This window comes from Rhincodon typus, chromosome 13, assembly GCF_021869965.1.
Source record: "Rhincodon typus isolate 14 chromosome 13, sRhiTyp1.1, whole genome shotgun sequence".
Taxonomy (NCBI): domain Eukaryota; kingdom Metazoa; phylum Chordata; class Chondrichthyes; order Orectolobiformes; family Rhincodontidae; genus Rhincodon; species Rhincodon typus.
The window spans coordinates 43,773,646-43,800,850 of record NC_063344.1 but is presented as its reverse complement, the minus strand read 5'-3'; the positions used below and the strand labels follow the sequence as shown (position 1 = coordinate 43,800,850).

At 40.5% G+C, this 27,205-nt stretch overlaps 1 long non-coding RNA gene across 1 annotated transcript; it reads left to right on the top strand.

The window, feature by feature from the left end:
- Positions 1 to 4,086: 4,086 nt before the first annotated feature.
- Positions 4,087 to 20,634, top strand: LOC125484746. The gene is made up of 4 exons (XR_007263559.1): positions 4,087 to 4,265; positions 4,439 to 4,574; positions 10,392 to 10,618; positions 20,214 to 20,634. It is a non-coding gene; the product is annotated as an uncharacterized LOC125484746 (long non-coding RNA).
- The last annotated feature ends 6,571 nt before the right edge of the window (positions 20,635 to 27,205 follow it).

Genomic DNA, 27,205 nt, shown 5'->3' with positions numbered 1-27,205 from the left:
TGGCAATTGCAAAGTCTCAGACTTAGCACTGTTTAAAGTAATCTTCGCTTCCTCCAAAACATCTTCAACAAGTAAGGTTGAGTAGAACAAAAACAGAAATTTTTGTCAACACACGGAAGAACTAGCAACATCTGTGGGGAGAAAGCAGAGTTAATGTTTCAACTCCAGTGACTCTTTCTTAGGACGCAGACTTGAAATGTTAATTCTGCTTTCTCTTCACAGATGCTGCTGGAATGGCTGAGATTCATCAGCAATTTCCATTACTTTTTCAGACCTCCAGCATCCACAGTTCTTTGTTTTATTATGAAGCTGAGTGGACCGTTTTCTGATCAAAATGAGATCCTCTATCAACACCAATCAATGTGAAAAGAGATTAATTGCTTATTTATCTAATGACTTATCCAGAAGGTAGCTTAGGACATTATGATGTTGCTGATTGAGAAAGCTTGCTGTGTTCAAATTAGCTGCTGTGTTTCATCATTTCATCTGTGATGAGGCGTAAACACACTCCATTGGCTCCAAATAGTTAGATGTTAGATTAAATGTACAGATTTTTTCTCACATTTGATGACACAACAGCAATAACTACATTTGAAATTTAATTAATGGGCAGGAGAAAAGCCTTCAGATAGCCTGAAATAATAAGCAGCACAATAAAAATGCAAGTTAATTGATTTTTTTTCTAACCCAATACAAGACTACAACTGTAAAAAAACTTCTGCCCTTCTTACTGTTCTCCTTACCCAACATGGTGGTTCAGTGGTTAACACTGTTGCCTCACAGCACCAGGGACACAGGCTGAATTCCATCCTTGGGTAACTGACTGGTGGAGTTTTCACATTCTCTCCATATACGTGCAGGTTGCCTCTGGGTGTTCCGGTTTCCTCCCACAGTCCAAAGATGTGCAGGTTAGGTGGATTGGCCAGGCTAAATTACCCACAGTGTCCAGGGATGTGTAGGTTAGATGGGTTAGCCATGGGATAAGCAGGGTTAGGGGGATGGTTCTGGATGAGATGTTCTTCAGAGGATTGGTGTACACTTGATGGGTCGAATGGCCAGCTTCCACAGTAGGGATTCTATGATTACTCTTCCCTTCCACCTCACCAGCCGTCAAGAATTATTATATTGGATATGGTCATTACCAAAATGAAAAATAAGCATAAAGACAGAGCTTCTGAACAGTGAAATTTATGTAAGAATGCTAATACAACTGCATTACATTTCTAAGCATATTTTTATTTGCAGGGATTAAGCTCTTCAGAATGAATGAGTTTGTACTTCAGTAAATACAGCCCATACGAGAATGTAATATTTAATTTGTTAAGTATTCTTAAAGTGAGCATTAGTGATTGGAATTTCTATCCTATGATTCCCTGGAAGAACTGAAAGAGCAGGGAATTGTTTTTTGATCTCGCTGCAGTTATCATACAGTATTGACCAACTTTAAAGAATAATCCACCATTTCAGTAGGAGTTGATGGATGTTTGATTGGCCCTAAAAAATTATTTGTTTTTAATTAGATGTGTTTTTTATTTAGTTGTAATTAGTAAAACTTCTCATGTCCTTGCAGGTGTGAATTTATGAAAAATTAACATTTTGTCTCTCTTTAAACACTTAATGGTAAGGCTCTGGGGTGTGTAGCCGAACAAAAAGGTATGAGGTGCAGGTGCATAGTTCCTTGAAGGTGCTGTCATAGGTAGACAGGGTAGTGATGAAGGCATTTGGTACTCTTGCCTTTATTAGTCAGTACTTTGAGTATCGGAGTTGGGAGGTCATGTTGTGGCTGTACAGGACATTGTTTAGGCCACTTATGGAATACTATGTTCAGTTCCAGTGTCCCTGAAAGATGTTGTTAAACTTGAAAGGGTTCAGAAAAGATTTACAAGGAGGTTGCTGAGGTTGGAGGACTTGAGCTATAGGGAGAAACTGAATAGGCTGGGGCTATTTTCCCTGGAGCATCGGAGACTGAGGGATGACATTTTTGAGGTTTATAAAATCATGAGAAGCATCAATAGGGTGAATAGCCAAGGGGAGTCCAAAACTAGAGGGCATATGTTTAAGGTGAAAGGGGAAAAAATTAAAAGGGGCCTCACGCAACTTTTTTCACACAGAGGGTGGTGTGTGTATGGAATGAGCTGCCAGAGGTAGTGGTGGAGTCTGGTACAATTACGACTTTCAAAGGCATCTGGATGGGTATATTAAAAGGAAAGGTATAGAGGGATATGGACTAAATTTTGGCAAATGGGACTATCTTAATTAGGATACCTGGTTGGCATGGATGAGTTGGACTGAAGGGTCTGTTTCCATGTTGTACAACTGTGTGACTCTATAACATGGAGAATGAACAATCTGCAAGACAATAAGATGGAGTTAAAAGGTCAGGTGATCCATCTCTTTGCCTGCTATGAAACTGTCCAAGGCTGAAAGTAACCAGTTTGTCTGGTTAGGGTGTTAAATTATAAACAATCTTTAATTGGGATATACAATTGAAAAAAACTATTAAAATGCATCAGATCTCCCTTTGGGTTCAGCAGATACTATTGTACAAATTCTTACAGAAATGTGTGTGTATGTGTGTCTGTTGGGGGTAGAGTGAGGGACATTTTAACATAAGAAGATGCAGACAACTCAGAATCAAACCCCAATGTATAGTGACACTAGAATCATCAGGGACAATTTGTATGGACAATAGGTACTGATACTACAGTCACCTGACAGAAATGTGCTTGTGATACAAAACATGTTGTTAGCACACGTCTTGACAGCAACCTCAAGTCAGTCAGAATGGGAGACAGCAATCACTAAAAGAAGAGCTCCAGCCCAATAAGAGGATAAGGCCCTATCTGGAAATTATAAACAGGCAGAAAATGGAGGCAAGCTTTTTAATTACAAATGTGCAAGTTTAAAACCAAGCTTCAGTACTTGGGTTTGATTACAACTTTGACTGCAGCAAAAGAGTTAGCCATGTGAATTCATTGCCCGAAACATACAACCTCCATTTTCCACAATAAACCAAAAGGAAATCATTATGTTGTTAAGTTGCCAACTTCCATTTTGAAAGACGAGAGTAGTAGTGACTTCTTGGGCTATTCCCAAACCTAACTGAATGCTACTTCTTTTGAAATGGCCTTTTCTTGTGTGAGCTGTGTAAAACTTTATCGGTTAATGCTGTTTGAATTATATTTGGGTGCTGAGAAACAAACATTCATTCCTTCATTTTATAAAAGCACCTGTTTGATCTTCTGAGTCACAGAACTCAAAGGGTTAAAATGAGTAGTCTTCAAAACGTATTGTTGTGATTTGTTGAAAGGTGGAAGAAAAGGGAAACAATCCTATCATTTCTCCCCTTATTATTACAAATTTCCAAATCATTTATAGCCTCAATGTCTGAGGTTGCAAAAATAAACTGTTAAATATTTTTCAACTTAGCCACTGACATTCAGAAACAACTCAAATAATATTTGCATAATACACACTAGATGCCGTTGCTACAGATTTATTTTGCTGCAAATGTTCAGGCATATGTTATGCAGAGTGCTAGCTCCCATCACTTTCTGTCAGTAGTCTCGAAGGATGAGTGCAAGATTTATATCAGGCAGGTATTCACAGCCCAACTCATTCTGTGTTTTGTTGTGAAGAAAAACCCAATGCATACAGTAGACAGGCAATTTAATACCTGCCATCTATTACTGATAGCAGCAGAATTTGTAAATGCTTGAGGAAATACATTCAATTTAAGTTGCTTTGATCGAAACTAAACACGATTTTAGGGGACGCTACAATAAATAGTACTGAAGTTTCTACTTTTTGTTTTGTGTGTGAAAAACATGTTCAAAGTTCAACAATAAAAGGTTACTACAAAACAATGAGAATATGGATCATTGAATGAATCATTGGAATAGATAATGAATTGTTGGAAAGGTACAAAGCAACAGGTGCCAGTTCAGACATACAGTTGGTTCTGCTATAACGTGAGTTCCATCAATGCGAATTGGCTGTAAAGCGACTGACAAATGGGGAAACACTATTTCTACAACGCGAGCTTGTGTTGACTATAACATGATTCCATCGGGGTGCAGAGGAGTATGTGTCGACATCACATGATCATTTCACAGGCTTTATCGTGAATACATCCAATGTCAGCGCCGAAAGAGTCTCCGCGCCAGTGTCACGTGATCATTTTGCTGGCTGTATCGTGAAGTGCTTTCTGTGAGAGGTACAATACAACCTCCTCCGCCATCAAATCATCTTTACAATTTTTCAAAGTAAAGTGTTAAATTTACTTTTATTTCATTATTACATATGAATTAAACATTTATTCAAATTGTGCTATCATTTGTGTTAGGCTTTTGGGTGATTTTTGAGCGATTTTGAGTGAATTTTTTTCGGTGGTCTGCGCCTAACCCCACTTTTCCCATGGGTCCTGTTATTTCTTTAGTGCAATTTTCTGTAATGCGATACTGCACAGGAACGCAACTACTGCATTATAGCAGAATGATCTGTATCAAATGCACAGCCTGCAAGCTGAATCTGGCTGACAGAAACTGCGTACAATTCTCTACTCCAGCATCCTGGTGAGTCAGTCATGTGTGCATGTGATAGTTTTAACGTTGTTGGGTTAACAAGTGGGCCATGATAGGCACTGTCTGTGGCAAGCTGCATAGCTTCACAATTCCCTCTGTGGTGTTCATTGGCTCAGCCAGGATTAGCAGGTGAGTGATGGTGTGAGGGAGTTAGATCTTGCAAACAAGCACAAGATCACTTGTGGCTACACACAGGGAGCTAAGTGTCCTGATGGGGTAGGATTCAGCTACTACAGTTTATGTATGCCGGATTAGGAGAGGAGGAGAGTACTGAACAGCATGGTGTGACTACCCAGACATGATGCTCCCATGTCAGCTGGTATGTCAGTACTGGTGATCTTGCTGAAGCCAGAATTCAAGCTTCAATCAGCAACAAATGGGAAAGATGAAAGCCAGGATTTGTACTTAAGGAAGAGGCCTTAGGAATAGCAGGTGTGCTCGTGGTCACCTTCCAAAATTCTGTAAACTCTTGAACAGTCCTATGGATTGGAGGGTAGCTAAGCAACCCCACTATTCAAGAAGGGAGGCAGAGAGAAACCAGTGAATTACAGACCGGTTAGCTTGACATCAGTAGAGGGAAAAATGCTACAGTCCATTCTAAAAGATGTAACACAGATCACTTGGAAGATAGTGACATGATCAGACAGAGTCAGTATGGATTTACAAAGACAAAGTTCATAGATCATAGAATCGCTACAGTGTGGAAACAGGCCCTTCGGCCCAGCAAGTCCACACTGACTCTCAGAGCAACCCATCCAGACCTACCCCGCTATAACCCACCTAATCTACACATCCCTGAATACTATGGACAATTTAGCATGGCCAATCCACCTAGCCTGCACAACTTTGGACTGTGGGAGGAAACCACAGCACCCAGAGGAAACTCACACCACGGGGAGAATGTGCAAACTCCACACAGACAGTTGCCCGAGGGTGGAATCGAACCCAGATTCCTGGTGCTGTAAGGCAGCAGTGCTAACCACTGAGCCACTGTGCCACCATGCTTGACAAATATAATGGAAATTTTTGAGCATATAACCAGTCGAGTAGATAATGGGGATCCTATGGGTGTGGTTTCCTTATATTTTAGGAAGGTCCTGCTTAAGAGGTTGGCATTCAAAATTAAAGCACATGGGATGGGGTTTGTGTACTGAAATAGATTGAGAACTAGCTGGCAGTTTGGGAATAAACAGGCTCTTTCTGAGTGGCAGGCAGTGACTAGTGGTGTACTGCAGGAATCAGTGCTAAGACCCAAGGTATTCGCAATGTATACTAATTATTTAGATGAGAAAACTACATGTCACATCTGCAAGTTCGCAGATGACACAAATGTGGGAGGGACGGTATGCTGTGAGGAGGATGCAGAGATGCCTCAGTGTGATTTCGATAAGCTCAGTAAGTGAACAACCTCGTGGCAGCTGCAGTATAATGTGGATAAATGTGAGGTTATCTACTTTGGTAGCAAAAACAGGAAGGCAGACATTTATCTGAATGGCTTCAGATTGGAAAAGGGGGAGGAGAAACAAGAGCTGGGTGTAGACTGGGATTATACTCATTGGAATTCAGAAGAATGAGGGGACATCTTATAGAAACATATAAGATTATGAAGGGAATAGATAAGGTGGAGGCAGGGAGGTTGTTTCCGCTAGCAGGTGAAACTAGGACTAGAGGGCATCACCTCAAAATAAAGGGAAGTAGATGTAGAACTGAGGTCAGGAGGAACTTCTTCACCCAAAGGGTTGTGAATCTGTGGAATTCCCTGCCCAGTGAAGTGGTTGAAGCTACCTTGCTGAATGTTTTTAAGGCAAGGCTAGTTAAATTTTTGAACAGTAAAGGGATTAAGGGTTATGGTGAGCGGGCGGCTAAGTGGAGCTGGGTCTCAAAAAGATCAGCCATGATCTTATTGAATGACGGGGCAGGCTCGAGGGGCCGGATGGCCTACTCCTGCTCCTAGTTCTTATGTTCTTATGTTCTTATGTTCTTACGTCCTTTTACACCAGTTGCTGAAAGTAAACATGCAAGTGTAGCAGGCAGTGAGGAAGGCAAATGGTATGTTGGTCTTTATAGTGAGAAGATTCGAGTGTAAGAGCAGGGATATCTTGCTGCAACTGTAGAGGGCGTTGGTAAGAGCACACCTGGAATTTTGTATTCAGTTTTGGTCTTTTTATCTGAGGAAGAATATTTTGGTTATTGATGCAATGTTAGGAAGATGTACCCGCCTGATTCCTTAGACAGCAAGACTGACATACAGGAAGATACTGGTTCAGCTCAGACTATGTTCACTAGAGTTTAGAAGAATGAGTTGTTTTTTTAGGGGGGGGAGGGCGGGATCTCATAGTAGGCTATAAAATTCTTACAGGATTAAACAGGGTAGATGCAGGAAAGAAGTTCTCAATAACTGGGGAGTTCAGAACCAAGGTCACAGTCTAACAATAAAAGCTAAGCTTTTAGAACAGAGATAAGGAGGAATTTCTTCAGCCAGAGGGTGGTGAGCCTGGAGAATTCTCTGCCACAGGGAATTGTGGAAACCAAATCACTGAAGACATTCAAGAAAGATGTAGATATAGTTCTTTGGACTGAAGGAATCATGGGAAGACACTACTGAGTTGGATGATCAGCCATGATCATACTGGATAGCGTAGCAGGCTTGAAGGGCTGAATAACCGACTCCTGCTCCTATATTTCATGATTCAATTTAACAAAATTTTCTGCCCTTCTGCTGGGAATTCATTTTCAAACTTAATTTGGAACAACATATTTGCATTTTTTTTAAAATGTCACTCAGTACATTGTTATTTTTAAATGTTTGTCAGTAATTATGGAAAGGGTCTCTTCAACAAAAATATAAGGTGAATGGATTTATCTCTTGCCTATTTCAGTCCTGCATAACTTGCTGAGATGTTTCTGGATTGTTGAGATCCTTGAATTGTTGTTAGGGTAACTGACAGTGGTTTGTATCCCAGAGTAAATTAGTGAGTTGTCATACAGAGTATTGGAATTGTGGCAGACTATACTCCCAAGCACTTCACCTTTCGTGTTTTATTTGGAGAGATAGGAAATGAAAAACTAAGTTTGCAAAATTGGTTAAGTAGAACAGACTCAGCTAAGTAACTGAAGTCTAGAAACCTATCAAATCTATCCTTTGAAACAAATGGCAGGATTTTACACATGGCAGAATTTGTGAAGAGCCAGCAGAGATTGCAGCTCTGCCAATTACAGACGCCCTGCGGTCATTATTAGTTGGCTGGAGGCAAGATTCCAGCCCTTCATTCAAGAGGAACTCCCATTTCGTCTAATTGACAGCAACTCTGCAGTCCCAGTAGCACTCAGCAGAAGCTGTGGTCACTGCTGGAGCTGTTGTATAAGGGCTTTGAGACCCAGAAGTAATCTTGTGATGATATTGTGGAACTGCACACCACTAACATAAATAGCACAGTGTGCACAAAGCTAGGCCATTCTACACAAAACCAGACCAAAGTAGATGAGATTATATGACTCTCTGGAAACTCACACAAGCACATGGACGCAAACACATAAAGAGATAGATTAGCCTGTAGTAATATGGCTACAAGCTAGAGCCTGATATGCCTATGTTTACCATGTATGACAGTATTTAGTATGAAAGGTAAAATCACCATTGTTCTAACAGACTCTAGGGCTGGTCTCTCAATAGAGACAGATGACTGATGGTGGTTCAATCTGAGGGGCACCATGCCTCAGGCGAGATTGAGAAGGAGCGCTCTCCCTAACAATCATAGTGAGCGTTGGAACTGAACCCACACTATTAGCATCAAACGGCAACCAGTTGTCCAGCTAACTGAACTAACTGAACATCTGGTTTATTGAGTATGAGTGTATAATAAACAGCATTACTTTGAAGTGTAAGCTTGAAGACAGTTACAAGACTAAAAAAAAATTGCAGTAGTCTCCATTTTCAAAGTCCTGGAGCTGGGATGCAGCTAAGTGTAGGGGTCTTCTGGCGAGGATAGTGGGCAGGCTCAGGGTGTTGGGGAGAGGGGAATGGGGATCGTGTTTGGAAGGCTAGGCAGGGAGGGAGTTTGAAGGAGAAACACAATCTGGAGGCTGGGCCAATACTTGAGGCACAGCCTCACTACTTTCCTAAATAAAAACCGAAAGAACTGCGGATGCTGTAAATCAGGAACAAAAACAAAGTTGCTGGAAAAGGTCAGCAGGTCTGTCATCATCTGTGAAAGAAAAAACAGAGTTAACGTTTTGGGTCCAGTGACTCTTCCTCAGAACACGCTGTGTTCTGGGCCAATTAGAGTTTCAATTGGGGCAAGGGTGGGCAGACTACCCAAGGCCTAGCCTGTCCTCCTATTTGTAAAAAAAAAAATTGTTTAGAGTGAGCCACAAGTTGGTGGGAATGCCACTCAGGGAATTTTACAGGCCTTGATGCCTACAAATCCATGTGGCATGTGACCTTAAAAGTCTGCCCAAAATCTATAGAGAGGTAGGGTGCTATACCAATACAAAAGTAAATACTACATGTATTTGAAATCTAAAATAAAAACAGAAATGTTGGAAATGCTCAGCAAGTCAAACAGCACCTGTGGAGAGAACAATAAGAATTCATGTTTCAGGTATGATGGGATTGTGAAGGATTGTCACAAGCCACATTAGAGTATCTTTTGATCCATAGCAGACAATCCGTCTTACTTCTGTGAACCTCGAATACTGGGACATGTTAGACTGGTGTGAAATGTATTTGAGTTCCTCATAGAAAAGAAAATTAGGCTGGGTATAAAGTGTACTGTTGCCTCATTATGCTTCTTCAACTTGACAACCAAAGGCCAAGTGCATCCCTTGTGATGTGAGAAGTATTAGTCCAATTATAAAGATATGTGTATTCCATTGCCTGAAATGTACAACTTTCAACTTTGACAGAGATAGTGAGTGATAGCATCCAATTTTCTGTCATTACACAGCCCAGCTAAATGTCCTTTCCAATGAAAAGCAAAATTATCCTGGTGGTATAAGTGCCAGCTGATCGGATAGTGTCAATTTTACATCCCTGCAGAGGTTGAAAGTTGCCCAAGGGTCAAATTAATTTTCAACACCTTGTTAAAAAGACCACAGCAAATTGCTCAGGGCATGAAAGCAGGCACAAGGTGCATTACCCCATGATTCCTAAACAGTGATTGAGTGGCTGCATCTTCAGCAAGAGATGCAAAATCATGTTAAAGCTACTGCCCTACTTAAAGGAAGCACACACCTCTTAAAGGGGCTGAAAGACAATCCTCAATTGATTCTGATCTCAAAAAGGCAGAACAGCACGAAGAAAGCATTCATGAAAAAATTCCAATGGCACTATGAAGCCCTTGGTCCAGCAAGTGACAAGGAAGTGAGATGTCATCTAAACACGGTGCAGGGAGTGCTCCAGTCAAATTTTATAGAGGCAGTTGAACCAGATACCCTTGTAGTCAATCCCAATAATCGAGCTGCAATAACAAGAAGTTGACAGACCAACAGGAGCAAGGTGATCACATAATGGCCTTATATAATGCAGGAAATCGAGAAGTATGTTCAATGAATCTGTCAGTGACTCTATTTCAGTCATCTTGTTTAACTTTGCAAAGCTGATTGGTGAAGGAGACCAGCAGTCAATTTTTCTCAGTTTTAGAATTATTGAAAAAAGGAGATGTAAAAAATGTACAAATTTGAATGTACAGCACACCACCAGTGGGTTACTGTTGAAACACTGTGAAAAAAAAATCTTTAAAGAAAACTTTGTGAATTAAGATGTATTCCCAGCGTTGATGATGCATTCAAACATCTCTTGCTTTCCAGCAACCTCTGTATAGTGAATCGTCTCCAGACACTCCATGGTGTGGATGGAACAGGGAAAGAGTCAGTCAGATTTGATGAATCCTTCCTCACAGGTCTGGATCTGTTCATTCCAAGAACAGAGCTAAGAGGAGAACTTCCCATCTGCTCATCCCTATCTATGCCCAATGGCCAAAGACTGCAAATGTGTGGCTGCAGTGCAAACATAAATTAAGGATCAACCCCTTCAGGTAATGAAAGATGAGCAGCAATCTCACAAACTCTATATAAATATGAAATACATACACAAGAACACAGGAAAAAAAAAAATTGATCCAAGAGCCCATGAATTGTCTTAACCAATTATTTTACAAGACTGCAACGTGATACAAACTTCATGTCAAATTTATCAAATCAAAATGTCATTGTCATGTCATGTCCCACTGTCAATGTGCAGTTTAGGTGGGCAAATGAGGACTTCCTCATAGCAAACTCTCCATCAGGGACACCCCTCACTCTGCATTCTCCAACCTACTCCATCATATCATTCCTCAAGCCACATGTCTCAAGGATACATATATCCTTCATTCTCTGTGCCTGACCTTCATCTATATGTACATAATTTCAACTCACTATAATCATAATATAATTGCATAGCAGAAGGGCGCACAGAACATAAGGGAGAGGGAGACTGCTGTAGCTGATTCTCCAAACATCTCATTAGTAATGATGACAGAGAAGCACGAATTGGATATCACTGGAGATTGTGCAATTAAATATCAGAAGTCGATATGGTATGTGGCACTCACTTATTAGTATTAATCAAGTATTAACTTGATTTTGCCTGCAAATGAAACAAAAAGATAGTCTTCACCATGAAATCTTGTAACATATGTTTATCCTATCAGGCTAATTTATGTCTTTTACCTTAAGGAGGACCTTTAAGCATTCAGTAGAAATCAGTGGAATTCCTTGTCCAAGTTTCTTCAGATGATCTGAGTCATTTTCAGAGGGCATCATTTTAGGACACATGCCTATAATGTACCTACTCAGACACCTACAGTTGGTGGCACTATATGTGCAGATAACTGGACTTTCACTGCTGTTTCACAGTTCACAAGAACAGATAGGGGTAGTTACAGTTTTAGAGAGTCCACGTCAAAGGGTATATCCTTCTCAAAGATCTGGTTAGCTGGATAAAGGTTCCAAACTTTGAGGGGCCAGTGAAGAGAAGAAACATTCAACGGCAACAGACAAAGTGTGGTGTACAGATAGGTTTCCAAGTGTACTGACCATGATTGCACAAAGAATGGGGGAACCCCATTGTGTATGCATTGGTGGATGTTACAGTGCATTGTGGTGAGTTCTAATGTGGGAACAGTAGCTAGTACCTTAGAATATCAAACTCATCAATCACAGGTAATAGCACAATTCTTGTTCTAGATGACTGAACATGTCGCAGCACAACGGTGTAGATTGAGCAAACTTTATTGGGGTTCCCAGTCTTTAAAACTCAATGTGTATTTGCTATGAGTATCACAGTAGTCACAGCAGGGATCTAAGTCTTCCTCTCCCTCTGTTCAAAGAATGCTGACAACACATAGGAGCACAAGGTAAAGAGTTTTGTTGTTGCAGACCATAGGATTTAGGAGCAAAAGGCCATTCTGCCCATTGAGGCCACTCTACTGTTCAATTTGGTAATCATCTTCCCACTTTCCTGCCTTTTCCCCATCATCTTTAATTCCCTTTCAAATTAAGAATCGATCTTATTCTTGAATATTCTGAAAAGCATAGCCTTGACAGCTCCCTGTCCACAGATTCACTACTCGCTGCCAGAAGAAATTCTTCCTCTCTGTCTTAAATATGTGACTCCTTAGTTGGAGATTATACTGTCTGGTCCTAGATTCTCCCACAAGGGGAACCTACCTGCTAGCATCTAAACTGTGAAGACCTGTAAGATTTTATATCTGTCAATAAGGTTACCTCTCAGTTCAAGACCAACCTACAGAAGCTTTCTTCATAAGAAAATCCTTTCATACCTGGTATCAACCTAGTGAACTTTCTCTGGGCTGCCTACAGTTCCATCTCCATCTTTCCTTAGATAAGGGGACCAAAATGGTTTACAGAATTCTAGGTAAGACCTGAGTAGTGCCTTATGTTTTTTTTAGTAAGATTTCCCCATATTTATACTCTATTCTCCTTGAAATAAAGGCCAGCATTCCATTTGCTTTCTCCATTGAACTCACCATTGAACTTTTCACTAATCACTGTCTTTATGTGATTCATGTATGAGGACCTGAAAATCCCTCTGTACTGCAGGTTTAACTTTTCTATATCTCATTATATAGTTTTGTGACATTCTCACCATTTACCTTTCCCGTTTTTTTGTCATTCGCAAACTTGACAATATTACATTCACTTTCCTCACCCATAAGACCACAAGACTTAAAAGCAGAAGTAAGTCATTGAGCCCATTGAGGCTGCTCTGCCATTCAATTCAGCAGGGTGAGAGAGGTGGGTGAGTGCGATCAGGGAGGTGGGTGATCATTTTTGGAAGGGTGAGGGATGGCGCAATCACTTTCAAAGGAGATATATGAGGAGAGAGTAATCATTTTGGGGTGGATTGAGGGAGGGGACGATCACTGTGATGGGGTTGGGATTGGCGGTTGATTACTTTCAGGTCTGGTGGATGGTTAGATGGTTCATTAGGTGGATGGTTAGGATGGTTAGCGCTAAACTAAGAAATGCCAGCTTTGGGATAATAGATAATTCTAGATGTACAGCCATGAAAAGGAGAGGTGTATTGACTTCCCCTAACTATTTTGCACTGTGAGCGAGCAGTTGGATTTCAGGTAGACTCCACATTTCTGATGGGGCGTCAATCTGGAATGTTGGTGAGAAATCCATAGTTTGATCCTAACCTTTAAAAGTAGGACTGAATAGTAATTCAGCAGTGATTGTTCCTTCTCAGAAGATTCAGACCACAATATTCAGGGAAAGAAAGCCATACTAAGGGAGGGAATTGTAAGCTTTTGTTAAAAAAGGATTGGTTTATAAGGTGAAAACATGGCTACTAAAATTGTATGGGACATCTGTTAAGGCAACACACGGTATACTGTGCGAAGCTTTAGTTACTTTATTCTAAGTAGAACATACTACTCCTAAGGGGATTGCAATGAAAGGTTCACTAGACTAGTTCCTGGTCTGAAAGCACTATCCTATGAGGATACATTGTGTCGGCTTGGCCTTGGAGTTTTGAAAGATAATTCAACTGAAATATATAAGATCTTTAAAGGGCTTGACAGTGTAGATGCTGTATCATGTTAAAATTCTCCTCCACAAACCTGCTGCAGTCTAGCATATCTAATTGCATCAATGTGGTGACAGCTGCTTTGTTGAGGTTGGCAGACTAGATCGAGAACAGAAAGCATAGACAGATTTTCATGCATGACTGATGTACTTAGGATCCCTGGTGTAATAGCTTGTGTGTGTCAGAAGATGTGTAACTCCCTAGAATTTAATCCCAAAATCCAGTTGTTTTTTTTTTAAATTGAACTTGAGTATAAACATGCCATTCTGGTTGATTAACAACAAAGTCATACTTTTGCCAAACTATCACAGACCAATTATACACCTCATGGGATTGGCCCCACAGCTGAAAAGCTAATCTTGTAAACAATATCATATGAAGATAGTTTTAATATATCTGGGTTAATATTCTCTCAGATAATCTGCCAAATATGATAACTCTGGCAGCTGGCAGATATACATTGGCTAACAGTTAAGGACATCCCAGAACCTCATAGCCAATTACGTACTTTTCTTAGTGTTGTTACTATTGCTGTATTGGTAAATACTCAAGCTGGATTCTCATTCAGTATTATAAAAAATGTATCCACCTCTTTATGGTCATTTTTGCAATGGGATGCCACCATACAGGGGCTTCCCTAGAGTGCAAAACTAAAGACTAGTGTACCCATTAAGATTATTCATTCATGTCATGTGGACTTTGTTGGCTAAGAAACCTCTGTAGTTGTCCTTAAGAAGGTGGTAGCAAACTGCCTTCTTGTAAGTACACCACAGTGCTATTGAGGAAGGAGTTGTAGGATTTCGATCCAGCAACAGTGAAGGAATGGTGATATAGTTCCAAATCAGAATGATGTGTGACTTGGGGGAGAACATGAATGTGGTGGTGCTTCCATACACTTGCTGTCCTCATCCTTCTAGGTAGTAGAGGCTAAAGGATTTGGAAGGTGCTGTTGTTGCAGTCTTAGCAAATTATATATCACTCAGCAGAAGGCCACAAGTATGCTCTAGCAGGAGATTCAGGCCTGGAGTATAACTTGAAACTCTGAAAATTTGATAATTGAAACAAAATATCAATAGATAGCCACTTACACAAAAAATTGAAGAGGGCAACATATGAAGCCTCTAGAGATGGAGTCAAGAAATCCCCATGTAATGATAATTAGTCAGTATTATATCTAACTAGGTGAGGTTTATGAACAAAATCTCCTCATATCTGTCAATACAGTGGTTTAAAGATTTTCAGTGCCCCTTGTCAATAGACTTTTCCAACGTCGCTCATACTGACAACAAACTTAATCTGAACTAAATTTTGTTGGACTTTTCAAACAAATCTGCTTCAGAACAGCAACTTGCAATAACATCAACAGCATAGTCTGATTGTTACTCCATTTTACATCTATCGATGAAACAGGTAGCAGTGATATAGGGAATCATTATTAATATAGATACTAATTTTGAAGGATTGTAACATTTTCCAACTATCAATTTACAAGGTGACTTGTGATACAATAGATTGCAAGATTAGCAGTTAAATGAAAATGGCCATTTTTTGGGGATGAATTTGCTTCTGCATGAACGTGTAAAACTATTGCTGTAAAATTTCATTTGCTTTTTGCACAGACTACAGGAATATAGTTCAGAAATAGTATAATACTTTGATGAAAAATAAAGAAAATTCACTGACCCTAATAAATGTTTAGAATTTAAAGTTCAGTAAGAAGCAAAGAGATTTTTAAAAATTGCTGTATTTACTAAGAATGAGACTATTTTCTGTTGAAATAATTTGTACGAATTTCCTAATTGGATCTTTACCTTACCCTTAAGGTAGTTAATATTTTGGTTGATGCCCAACTAGAAATGCTCAGTGTAGAATGACATGGTAGAAATATCTGATTTCACTAAAATGAAAATAAAGTTTTATGAAGAGCTTTATGATTTACCCTGATAGTAGGAACTGCCGTTGCTGGAGAATCTGAGATAACAAGGTGTAGAGCTGGATGAACAATGCAGGCCAAGCAGCATCAGAGGAGCAGGAAAGCTGACGTTTCAGGTCTAGACCCTCCTTCAGAATTTTGGGTCTAGACCCTTCTTCAGAAACTCTTCAGAATTTCTGAAGAAGGGTCTAGACGCAAAACGTCAGCTTTCCTGCTCCTCTGATGCTGCTTGGCCTGCTGTGTTCATCCAGCTCTACACCTTGTTATCTCTTATTTGTGATTTATCCTGTTAGTTTTCCTCCCAGTCAGGAAAATAGGAAAACTTACCCATGCTTTTTCAGTATGTATCATAACATTTTTACAGTGCTGAATGAGCACAAAAAAGTTAATTCAATTCTTGTTAAGAGCAAAGAACAAATGACTAAAATGAAATTGACATCCAGCAAAGTTGGAATGTGAGCATTGTTATGAAGTCTATATATTTAATGACATTTTCAGGATTTGATATTGAAAGATTGTCGATGCCTGGATAAATACTTTTAAGTGGTCAATGAAAGGATATCACAACTTTCAATGTCAAGGTATTTCAGGCCATCACAAATTTTGTGATAACTACTTGTTTCCTGAAAATCACCTGTCTGAATTTATGATTGTCAGGTTTTAATTTTCTTCTTTAGATGTTGTTTTGAGTAGTTGGTGACCAGCCTGGGAAAGAAAAAAGAGCTTCCCCCCACTATCTCGGCTTTTTCTAATGAACTTCAGGGTGAAATGTCTTCAGGTTCGGATAGACTTCATCCTACAGTCTTAAAGGGGTAGATAATGAGCTTTAAATATATGTTGGTATTAATCTTTCAAGATTTCCAGCTTTCGCAATTTGTTGATTTTATTTGTTATCCAAGCCTGGTTGAGTTTCAGATGAGCTACTTTCTTTAACTATAGTAGTCCATGTAGTGTAGGCATAGTCATAGGTTTGAAAGAATCTCTAGGACTTAGACCCAGCAACAGTGAAAAACAGCGATACATTTCAATACAATACATCACAAGTTAAGATAGTGTGTGGCTTGGTGGGAAACAAGCAGATGGTGGTGTTACCTTGTATTTTTAGGTATTTGTTTATAGAATGTGGACATTGCTGATAGGCCAACATTTATTGCCTCTTGGGCAGTTCAGAACCAACTATACCTGAGGAAGGGTCACCAGATCCAAAATGTTAACTCTGATTTTTTTTCTTCACAGATACTGCCAGACCTGCTGAGCTCTTCCAGGAGCTTCTGTTTTTTGTTCCTGATTTACAGCATTCACAGTTCTTTTAGTTTTAATTCAGAACAAACCATGTTGTTGTGGAGCTGGAGACGCATGTAGACCAGACATGATTGGCAGATTTACTTCCCTAAAGGGCATTAGTGAGCCAGATGGGGTTTTATAACAATCAATGGTGGTAACATGGTCGCTATTAGGTTAAATTTTTAGTGAATTCAAAATTTCACAATCTGCCATGGTTGGATTCCCCTTCCCTCCCCGTCCCCAAAACATTAATTTGAGGTCTTGGATAACTAGCTCAGTGACATTACCAGTACGGCAGGCCCTAAACCCTTGCTGTCCTTGCCCTTTGAGGCAGTCTAAATCAGGGTTTGGAAGGTGCTGCTAAAGGAGTCATGGTGAATTGCTGCAATGCATCATATAAACAGTTTACCCTGTTGCAATAGTGCATCTATGTTGAAGGGAGTGAACCTTTAAGATGTGAGATGGGGAGCCAGTCAGGTGGACAGTTTTGTTCTGGATGGTGTCCAGCTTCTTGAGTTTGTTTGCAGCTGCAGTCATCCAGGCAAGTAATGGGTATTCCATCACATTCTTGATTTGTGGACTATAAATGGTGGACCGACTTTGGGAAGTTAGGAAGTGAGTTACACGCCACAGAACTCCTAGCTTCTGACCTGCACAATATGACTGAAGCTAGCCCGGTTCAGCTTCTGGTTAATGTTAAATATTGATCGTGGGTAATTCAGAAATAGAAATGCCATTAAATATCAGGCAGTAAGGGTGAGATTCTCTCTCATTTGTCATGGTTATTACATGGAATTTGTGAGACACGAATATTACTTGCCACTTATCAGCCTAAACCTGAATATTGTGTAGACATTATGCTTATAGACACAGACTGGTTCAGTACTTAAGGAATTACAAATAGTTTCATTGCAGAGATTAGATCTGTTTTGTTGGTTGTGGCATCACTGATCTCTGTCTGTCGCATGCTACTTATGCTGTTTTATATGAAGTGTCGTCTGATGGGGGTCGGTTAGCTCAGTTGAATGAAAGGCTGGTTTGTGACACAGAGGATGGCAACAGCATGGGTTGCATTCCAGTGCTGGCTGAGATTACTATGAAGGTCTTTCCTTCTCAATCTCTCTCCTGGCCTGAATTTTCCTAATGCTCAGGTTAAACCACCATCATAGGTCCTTCTTTAATGAAAGAGCAGACCTACGGCCAACCTTTGGATCTATGATGTCTTTACCTAGTCCTGCACTGTAGCTTCACTAGGTTGATTGTTGCTGTTGTTAGGTTTGCCTTGTGCTTCTCCTGGCATGCTTTCCTGCAGTCTTCATTGAACCAAGGTCAAACCTCTAGTTTGATGATAATGATAGAATGGGGAATATGCTGAGCCCTGAGGTTACAGGTTGTAGCGGAATGCAATTTTGCTGCTACTGATGGCCTACAGCATCTCATGGATGCCAGCCTTGCGTTGCCAGATCTGTTCAAAATCTATCCCATTTAGCACAGTGGTGGTGCCATACCAAAACAAGCTATCTTGATTGCCAAATCTGAACTTGGACTTTGCCTGCCTATTTCTCCTCATAGTTGGGACTGTGACATTGATGGATTTGTGTTGATCAGTGTGTCTGTCTCACCTTGCTCTATCAATGGGTTCTGTGCTACCAGCTAACATTCAATTTCTTTGTGAGTTGTGCTTCATTTCTGACTGACACTTGGGATTGTAGGAGGATATTGGAGGAGAAGAGCTTTGTCAGGCTGTTCTTTTATCAGACATCCTCTTTCAAGCAAATGTTCTAGATGATGGTGATGGCATCTCTCTAACATTTGTTAGATATGTGAATGCATCTGGTCTCTTTACAACTCTGAACACATACTTTTCTTTCTCACCTCCATGATTTATTCATCATGACCTTTCGACCAGAGTAAACTCTTAAGTTTCATGCCTCATTAATCACAATTTGTCTTTACTTTATCTGAATTTTCTCTTACATTGCAATTGACGTCAGCCTTAATCAAACTAAACCTTATCCTAGCAGAAAACTTAAAGATTAAATTGTGAGGTAAGGAGCCTGCTGTGGTGTTTTTCTGTAAGAGAACAAAAAAATTGTCTGGTTTCAAGAAGAAACATGGAGATTACTGCATAGTTTATCACCTAGCCAATACTTCCTAAAGGCAGCTTTACAATCTGTACACTTCTATCAGCAGCACCATTTGATGTTGGGTTATTTATTAACCTAGGATCAGTAGTAGACCATTCATCCCATCAAACCTGTCCTGACATTTCTAGTTCATGGCTAAATATCTCTGCAGTGCTTCTTTCCTCCACGTTGTTTGATGTCATTAGTCTCATGAAATCTATCTATTTCTGTTTTGAACATGCTCAAAGTTTGAGTTTCCACAGCACTATGGAGTATAGAAATCTCAAGATTCGTCACAATCTGAGTGAAGAAATTCCTTTCCAACTCAGTTTTAAATAGAATGCCCCTTAACCTGAGATTATGACCTCTGGTTCTAGAGTCAGTAGCCAAAGGATACATCCTATCTGTATCTCCCTGTCATGCCTTGTAAGACTTCTATATGTTGAAATGAAATCACCTCTCATTTTGAAACTCGAGAGGATCCTGATCTAATTTCCTCAATCTTACCTTGTGAGACAATCATTCATTGCATTCACTCAGTGGTAAGTATATCCTTCCTTAGATAAGAAGAACAAAGCCTTAGACAGTACTCCAGATGAGGTCTTATTAAGGATCTATGCAACAGCAGAGAGATATTTTTACTTCTATACTCAAATTTCTTCCAAATAATGCCATCACACCACTGCCTTTTAGCAACTGATTGCTGCACCTGCATGCTACATTTTAGTAACTCATGGCAAGGGTACCCATATCTCCTGGGACATCCACACCTCCAAATTTCTCACCATTTAAAAAATATTCTGCTTTTTTGTTTGTTTTTCACTGAGGTGGATAACTTCACACATGCTTACATTATATTCCATCTGTTACCTGTCCATGTCATCTTGAATCTCTTTGCATCCTCTTCACAACTTGTATTCCCACGTAGTTTGGTGTCATCAGCAAATTTGGAAATATTAACATTGTTCTTCGCATTTAAATCATTACATGGATTGTGTGTTCAAGTGCTCACGGACGCAGAATTGGACATTCTAAATTGATTCATACCTAGAGAAATCAGGCCCGACAGAAAAATGGCCAAACTAAATTAAACAGCAACCAGCAGCTACCAGCTACAATCAGCTTGAATATTGTGTATTGGAGATGTGTCAATCAATTATTCAATCACCTTGACTGCACTTTATGCTTCCCAGCATGGCAACCATGAAGATTGTTGGTGTGACCCCATGGATGATTTGAACCCAGCTCATCATAACATTGACCAAAGGCCACAGAACATTGTGGAGGATCAGAGGCAAGGGGGATAAGAATACACACCTGGACACTACACCTCAGTGAAGACTCAAACTTGCCTAGCAGTGGAGCCCCAAGCATCTGGAGAAAGAGAGAGAGAGAGAGTAAGAGAAGATCTGCCCTGACTTGTGAGACCCCCCTTCGTGGAAGAGAGCCAGCCCTACATCAGAGAGGAAAAAGGCTCCAATGACCCAACATGAATAAGTGGATTGTTGAGGGTAATACTCTTTCTCAGACGGATAGAGCTAGATAGAAAGTAAACGTTCTGGGAATTTGGAAAATTATTACATGGTGTTTTTAAGAAGGAATATTTTGCTAATAAAATCAAGTTGAACCACAAACCGAATTCTGCACCCTTTGTCCACCTCACTGATGAGAGAACTTAATGTTTTCATACATAAACAGGTCAAAGTGTCCAAGGCACGGACAACATTGGTGTCCCTAAGTTGCCTTCGATTAGAAGTGTTTGTATAATTTCTGAGATGAACCCCACCAAATTTAAACTCTCAGACATCCAGCCTGAGCCTGATTTATGAGGGCAGCTGCCCCACATTACAGTCAGGACTCAAATGGGTGAAAGAGCGTGAAAGTTTTCCAACCAGTGATTGGGCCATGAACCAAGTTCTTATAATGTGTGGTGCCAGAGTTAGTACAGGGTCGGGAAATCACTGAGAAGGAAATCTAATATAGACTGGTGCAGGGTCGGGAACTCACAAAAATCAGAGGCAATGAAGCTGAATATAGGGTCAGAAGACCCACAAGATGGCAAGAATATTGGTGTTGCGGACCCATAAGGATACAGAAAAGCTAGAGTAGGAGTTGGAACCCAAGAGATGAGCAATAGTGAAAAGGTGGGGACTGATAGAGAGAGCAGTAAATTGAAAGGAAACAACAGGAGAAATGTCACAATGCCAAGAGTAGGTGGAGGTTCAAAGAAAGTACCTCAATATGAAGTGGCCAGATGGGTTGAACATTGGAGTAAACACATATCAGGTCAGGGACCTGTGGGACAGAAATGGTGGGCAAAGTACGGAAAGCTGAAGGAAAGTGCACTTTAGACCTCAGCAAGGCTAGAGTGATAGCCAGCTGCATGGAGCTGCTGAGAAGTAGAGAATGGGAGAAGGTGAAGCTCAGTAAGGAACTGGAGAAAGTGAAGCTGGAACTGGAGAAAGTAGAAGTCAAAGCAGAAGAGCAGGAGCGGAGGAACCAGGTGAATGTGATACACTTTGGGACACTTTCAAACCCAGTGTGATAGAGCGTACCAGGAGGAGCAGCGCGTGGTCTGTGATTGGAACGCAGCCCAAATGGATATGGGCGAGCTGACTTAAAAGTATAAAAATCTACAGGTTGTGTTTAGCATCCTGCACCAAGCAGATTAAGAAAACAGAGCCTGTGCTGCAACCCATTTGAAATGTCAGCACAAGATTAAAACATTAAAGTCCCAACTTGCCTTGCAAAAGGGAATGATATGTGCATTTGGGACAATAAAATCAGGTGGGAACACCGATTATGGGATAGACTGGGAAGCAATGGAAGAACAAGCCCACAGATATGCCAAGAGTGGCAAAGTTTGGGGACCCCCACCTCCCTTTCCAGAGGGAATTGATCCTTCAACATCTTACACGATCTTATTCTGCACTGATTATGTGACTGACAACAACCGGTCAAGATAGCAAAAACATTAATCCAATTACTTACACAACCCCATTTACAGCGATGCAATTGGCCAAAGATCCCTGTATTTGAGCCCACAGCTGACCCCCATATATTTTTTGAGAGCCCTCACCAACAAAAGCTACTCCACAGGCTAATCCTTGATCTATACTTAAATAAAACAAAGAACTACAGATACTGGAGGTCTGAAACAAACAAAATCGCCTGGTCTGGTACTGTCTGTGAAGAGAAAACAATGTTAACATTTTGGATCCAGTGACCCTTCTATCAATCTCTAACTAAACATTCTCAAACACTGAGCTTCCAAACAGTAGGCATCATTGTGGGTCAAAACAGCATCACCCATTAGTGCTTTCTTCTGGCACTTCACAGACCAGTTCCAATCTATTGCATCTTTAAAGAATTGATACCCAAGAAGTGAAAGTCATAAGCTAAAAAAAATTGGAATAATGCATCATGTGACCTTCTCCAGCCATTCAGAGTTAAATTGCAGGAAAGCTTGGTGCTGTAGCACCACCTAGCTGGGAACACTAAATGAGCATCATCAATCTCACTTGGAAATCAGCAGGAAAATACAAGCAGAGCATGACCAAATGAGTGTATTTGTGGCAGAAAATAAATGATAGAAGAATTGTTAAAGGAAGTGTGTTTTACATTTAGAAGTGCAAATCTTTGCACGTCTTCTATTAGAGCATCAGATGAAAAATTCTGAAAACATTTCAGGCTTAAAATTTAAGCGAACATTGAAAAACAGAACTGATTGTGCAAAATATGTAAAGTAGAAAGTTAAGTTGAAGTTCATAAATAACTGGGCAAGGTTTCAGGAATAAAAAGAAATGGTACAAATAGAAGAGATTCTACATTATCAATGAACATTGAGGCAACTATTGGTAATCATTTAAAGTAATTAGATGGAGATGGAAATGTGTGTGTGGGTGTGTGTTGGATGGAAATAAAACGGAATCCATGGTAAAACAGATTGTGGGGAGAAGAAAGTTAAAGGTTGTTTTGATCAGAATAGTGTGTTGCAATAAGTGAGCAACTCGCACAAAGAATCACGTTCGTATGAGTTGACAATATCAAACGGTACAGTACCACGAAAGAATCACTTCCACATCAGATAACACAGTCCTCAGAGTGAAAGAACAGATGATTGCAAATCATATCTGCATATAATGGTTACAAGACCTATCGAGATAGCTGCAAAAATAGAAATTGCTGGAAAAGCTCAGCAGGTCTGGCAAAGTTAACATTTTGGGTTGAGTGATCCTTCCAAAGAACCTGCTGAGCTTTTCCAGCAATTTCTATTTTTGTCTCTGATTTACAGCATTTGCAATTCTTTTGGTTTCCATCGAGTTAGTTGATGACCAAGCTGCTTCTGGGGCTGTGAGGAGTGGGCAACACCTCCAAGAAGTATTATTCTAAATGTGTGACAAATTGAACATTCCATGTTAGATTATTGCCATTTCTTACGTACCAAATGGGTTACTTGTTTGTGTATATGTTCACATTAGACTTATTTTTAATTCAAGGAAAGAGAATGTTGCAATAGCGTGCTTGCTACTATTAACTAAAGAATAGTTCTTTAACTATATAATTATGAAAATACTTTCATCATCACAGGAAGTAATACAATGTCAGGTGGGCCAGCATCCCTTTGAGGTACAAAAACAAACGTTGCTGGAATAGTTAAGCAGGTTTGGCAGCTTGTGAAATCAGAGTTAACGATTCGGGTTTGGTGACCCTTCCTCAGAACTGATGGTAGCTAGGAAAATATTGGTTTATATGCAGAAGAAAGGGTGGAGGGAGGGGGTAAGGAGTAAATAAAAGGTGGGGATAAAGCCCAAACAGAGAGAAAACAATTGGATAGACAAAGAAGTAGATAATGGTCTGGATAGAAGAGTGAATAGCTGTTAATGGAGACTGTTAGTGGCTAACAATAGGTAATGTGTAATGGCAGATTATGTGATAACAAGGTCTGGTGTGTGGGGCTGGGGGCTAAGACATGGGACAGTTCAGCCCCTAAAGTTATTGAACTCGATATTGAGTCCAGAGGGCTGCAGGGACCCCGAGGGAAAATGAAGTGTTGTTCTTCCAGCTTGCACTGAGTTTCGCTGGAACACTGCAGCGAGCCTGAGACAGAGATGTAGGCCAGGGAACAGAGTAGTGTGTTAAAATGGCAGGCAACTGAAAGCTCAGGGTCTTTTTTGTGGATAGAATGTAGATGTTCTGCGAAGCAATCACCCAGTCTACACTTTGTTTCCCCAATATACAGGAGACCACGTTGTGAGCAGCACTTTAACACACCACCCTGTTCCCAGGCCAACATCTCTGCCTCAGGCTTGTTAGCCACTAACAGTCTCCATTAACAGCTATTCACTCTCCCAGCCAGATCATTACCCACTGTTTTGTCGTCCAGCTGTCTTCTCTCTCTTTGGGCTGTATCACCACCTATCATTTACTTCTTACCCCCTCGCCCACTCTATCTTCTGCATATAACCCAATATTTTCCAAGCTACCATCAGTTCTGAGGAAGGGTCACTGGACCTGAAACTTAACTCTGATTTCTCTTCATATACACTGCCAGACCTGAGCTGAGCTTTTCCAGCAACGTCTATTTTTGTTTCTGATTTACAGCATCTGCAGTTCTTTTGGTTTTTATCCTATTTAGCTAGGTTGCACAGTGCGTAATACATGTAGGAATAGCTTGAGGAAGGCTCCATTGTAATCTTTATTCAACCTTCATACTTTACGTTCAGCTTCAGATGATGAGGGTTCAACATCTGAAAGAACAGACCTGGGCCCCCTTGTGTTGGTCTATAAAGAGATACTACAAAATGCAATATTAAAGACTTGAACACAGTACTGGTTCATTTTGACTCAAAAATGAACAAAGAAGTCTATCATTTTGTATTTATTTATTTCTGTGGCTTTCTTTCTCTCTAATTTTACAATTTCTGAAGTTGTTTTGGAAAATACAAGTAATTCAATATTTGTTGTAATTTCTTTGTATTGTGATACAGTTGAACTCTAAAATTATTAAACACAATTTGAGAAGAGGACCTTTGCTTTAAGAGTGAAGAATGACAAAGAAAAAATAGGTTTCAATTCTATTCTTTGTATTGGGAAGATCTATCATAAAAGTGCAAGTGTGATTGCTGTGACTTCTGTGTTCATCACCCAAAGATTACTTGTGATTTGGTAGGATTGCTTTGACTACAGAAATTTGTCTAGATTGAACAAAAAAAAAATTGTGGGCTGAATATTATGTATTTTTGGCTAAGTTCAAGTTGCATCAAGTTTTTTTGGGAGGTTTGTCACAGCAAGGCCTTATGAGTTCTCTTATCATATCTTACCAAACCTGCCTCACTAAGTATCTATTACACCCCTATGGCATCTCTCATATTCAATTTCCACCCCATCTTACCACATATCGTTTATGGAACAATTTGCCACACACCAGATTCATTGGCATCATATGCATCCATGCCCTGGGCAAGCAATGTTAGTCCACAGCTGCCATACATGGTTCCTGACATTTGTCCTGGGCATGGGTGAAAGGGGGAAATCTGGGGCCCACTTTGTGTCAGGGTCCAGGAGGCCCTAATGAAGGATGTGTTACCAACAAGGAACTGCCTCCTCCTTGAGGACCAGCAGCGGAAGCCACAAAACTTGACCTCACACCAGTTCATTCTGAAGCGCTGCCTGGGCTAAAACAGCCTCAGCCACCTGAAGGAATGTCCAGCACTGTAGGAAGAAAGTCAATGTCTTTCTTAAGGAAGACAGCCCAAAGAGGGCAGAAAGAATATGTTGGGTGGTATGCTGCATGATATTTGGCTTCCTACCACTTGAGAGGAGAGGATCCTGACTCTGACCATGCCAAGCAAGGCCTGGACTGGTATTGGAATCTGCCATTGACTTGCTGCACCAGGACATTCTGAATGAAGATTATCCCCCTTTGACTTGACTGAGATCTGCGGATAATTATGACAAGCTGCCTGGTTTTGTGTCTACACGTCACAGTAAGACATCGGTAACGTGAGCATGGTATCTCTGGTTGAAGGGGCAAAGTACAAAATGACAAGGCGAGGCAATTCAAGGCAGGGATGCTGTGAACATCCAGCTAGACTCAGAGTGAATGAGTGCTGTGAGAGGAAGTGAAGGGTCTGGTGATGCAGCCTGGTCCAGTCCATGACCTGGATGTGTGCCCCTGTAGTAGCATTACAATGATAGTTGCCATTTAGCTCAAGGTGCAACATTAAAATGCAGAAGTGTTCTGTAAGTGGACTAGAGGTGAGCCGTAAAAGTTCTTAAAGGCTTGTGCATGTCAGATGCCAATATCCAGGGATGTAGGTGCTTGTGGCCTGCACCCATAGAATGTGCTCTAAAATGTTGACGCACAGTTTCCAGCATTGAGTTCATTACAGGTGCTCACTCTAGTTTCTTTGAGAGATTTGCCAATGTCAAGCTTGTTAGCTGAGCTTGAGGCTAAATATTAATGAGATGATTTGTGCTATTAACAGGGCAGTTAACAAGTTTTAATCCCCGTCAGTTGACATCTTGCCTCTGCCTAGCAGGAATCGCACCACACTACGTATTAAAAGGGTCAAAAATGGCGTGAGTTGCTTCAATGTTGAGATAGGCCTCTCCACACTTGTCGCCAAATCTGCCACACATCTTTCCATAGCCAACATCACCCAAAATCCTTTAAGATTCTGCCCTTTGTCATTCCTTGAGTCAATTTGGTTAGAATCCTGTAAGAATATAAAATAAAGGAGCAGTATTAGGTGATTTGATCGTGGTTGGCATGTTTCTCAACCCTATTCTCCTGCCTTTTCCCTGTAACCTTTGATCCTCTTGCCAATCAAGAACCTATCTATCTCTCTCTTACAGACACCCAATGTTGTGGCCTCCACAGCCCTCTGCAGCCCTCATGTGGGGAGGTGATGGCCTAGTAGCATTATTGCTGGACTATTAATCCAGAGACGCAGATAGTGTTTTGGGGACCCGGGTTTGAATCCCGCTATGGCAGATGGTGGAATTTGAATTCAATAAAATATCTGGAATTAAGAATCTAATGATGACCATGAATCCATTGTCGATTGTCAGAAAAACCTATCTAGTTCACTAATGTCCTTTAGGGAAGGAAACTGTCATCCTTACCTGGTCTGTCCTACATGTGACTCCAGACCCACAGCAATGTGGTTGACTCTTAACT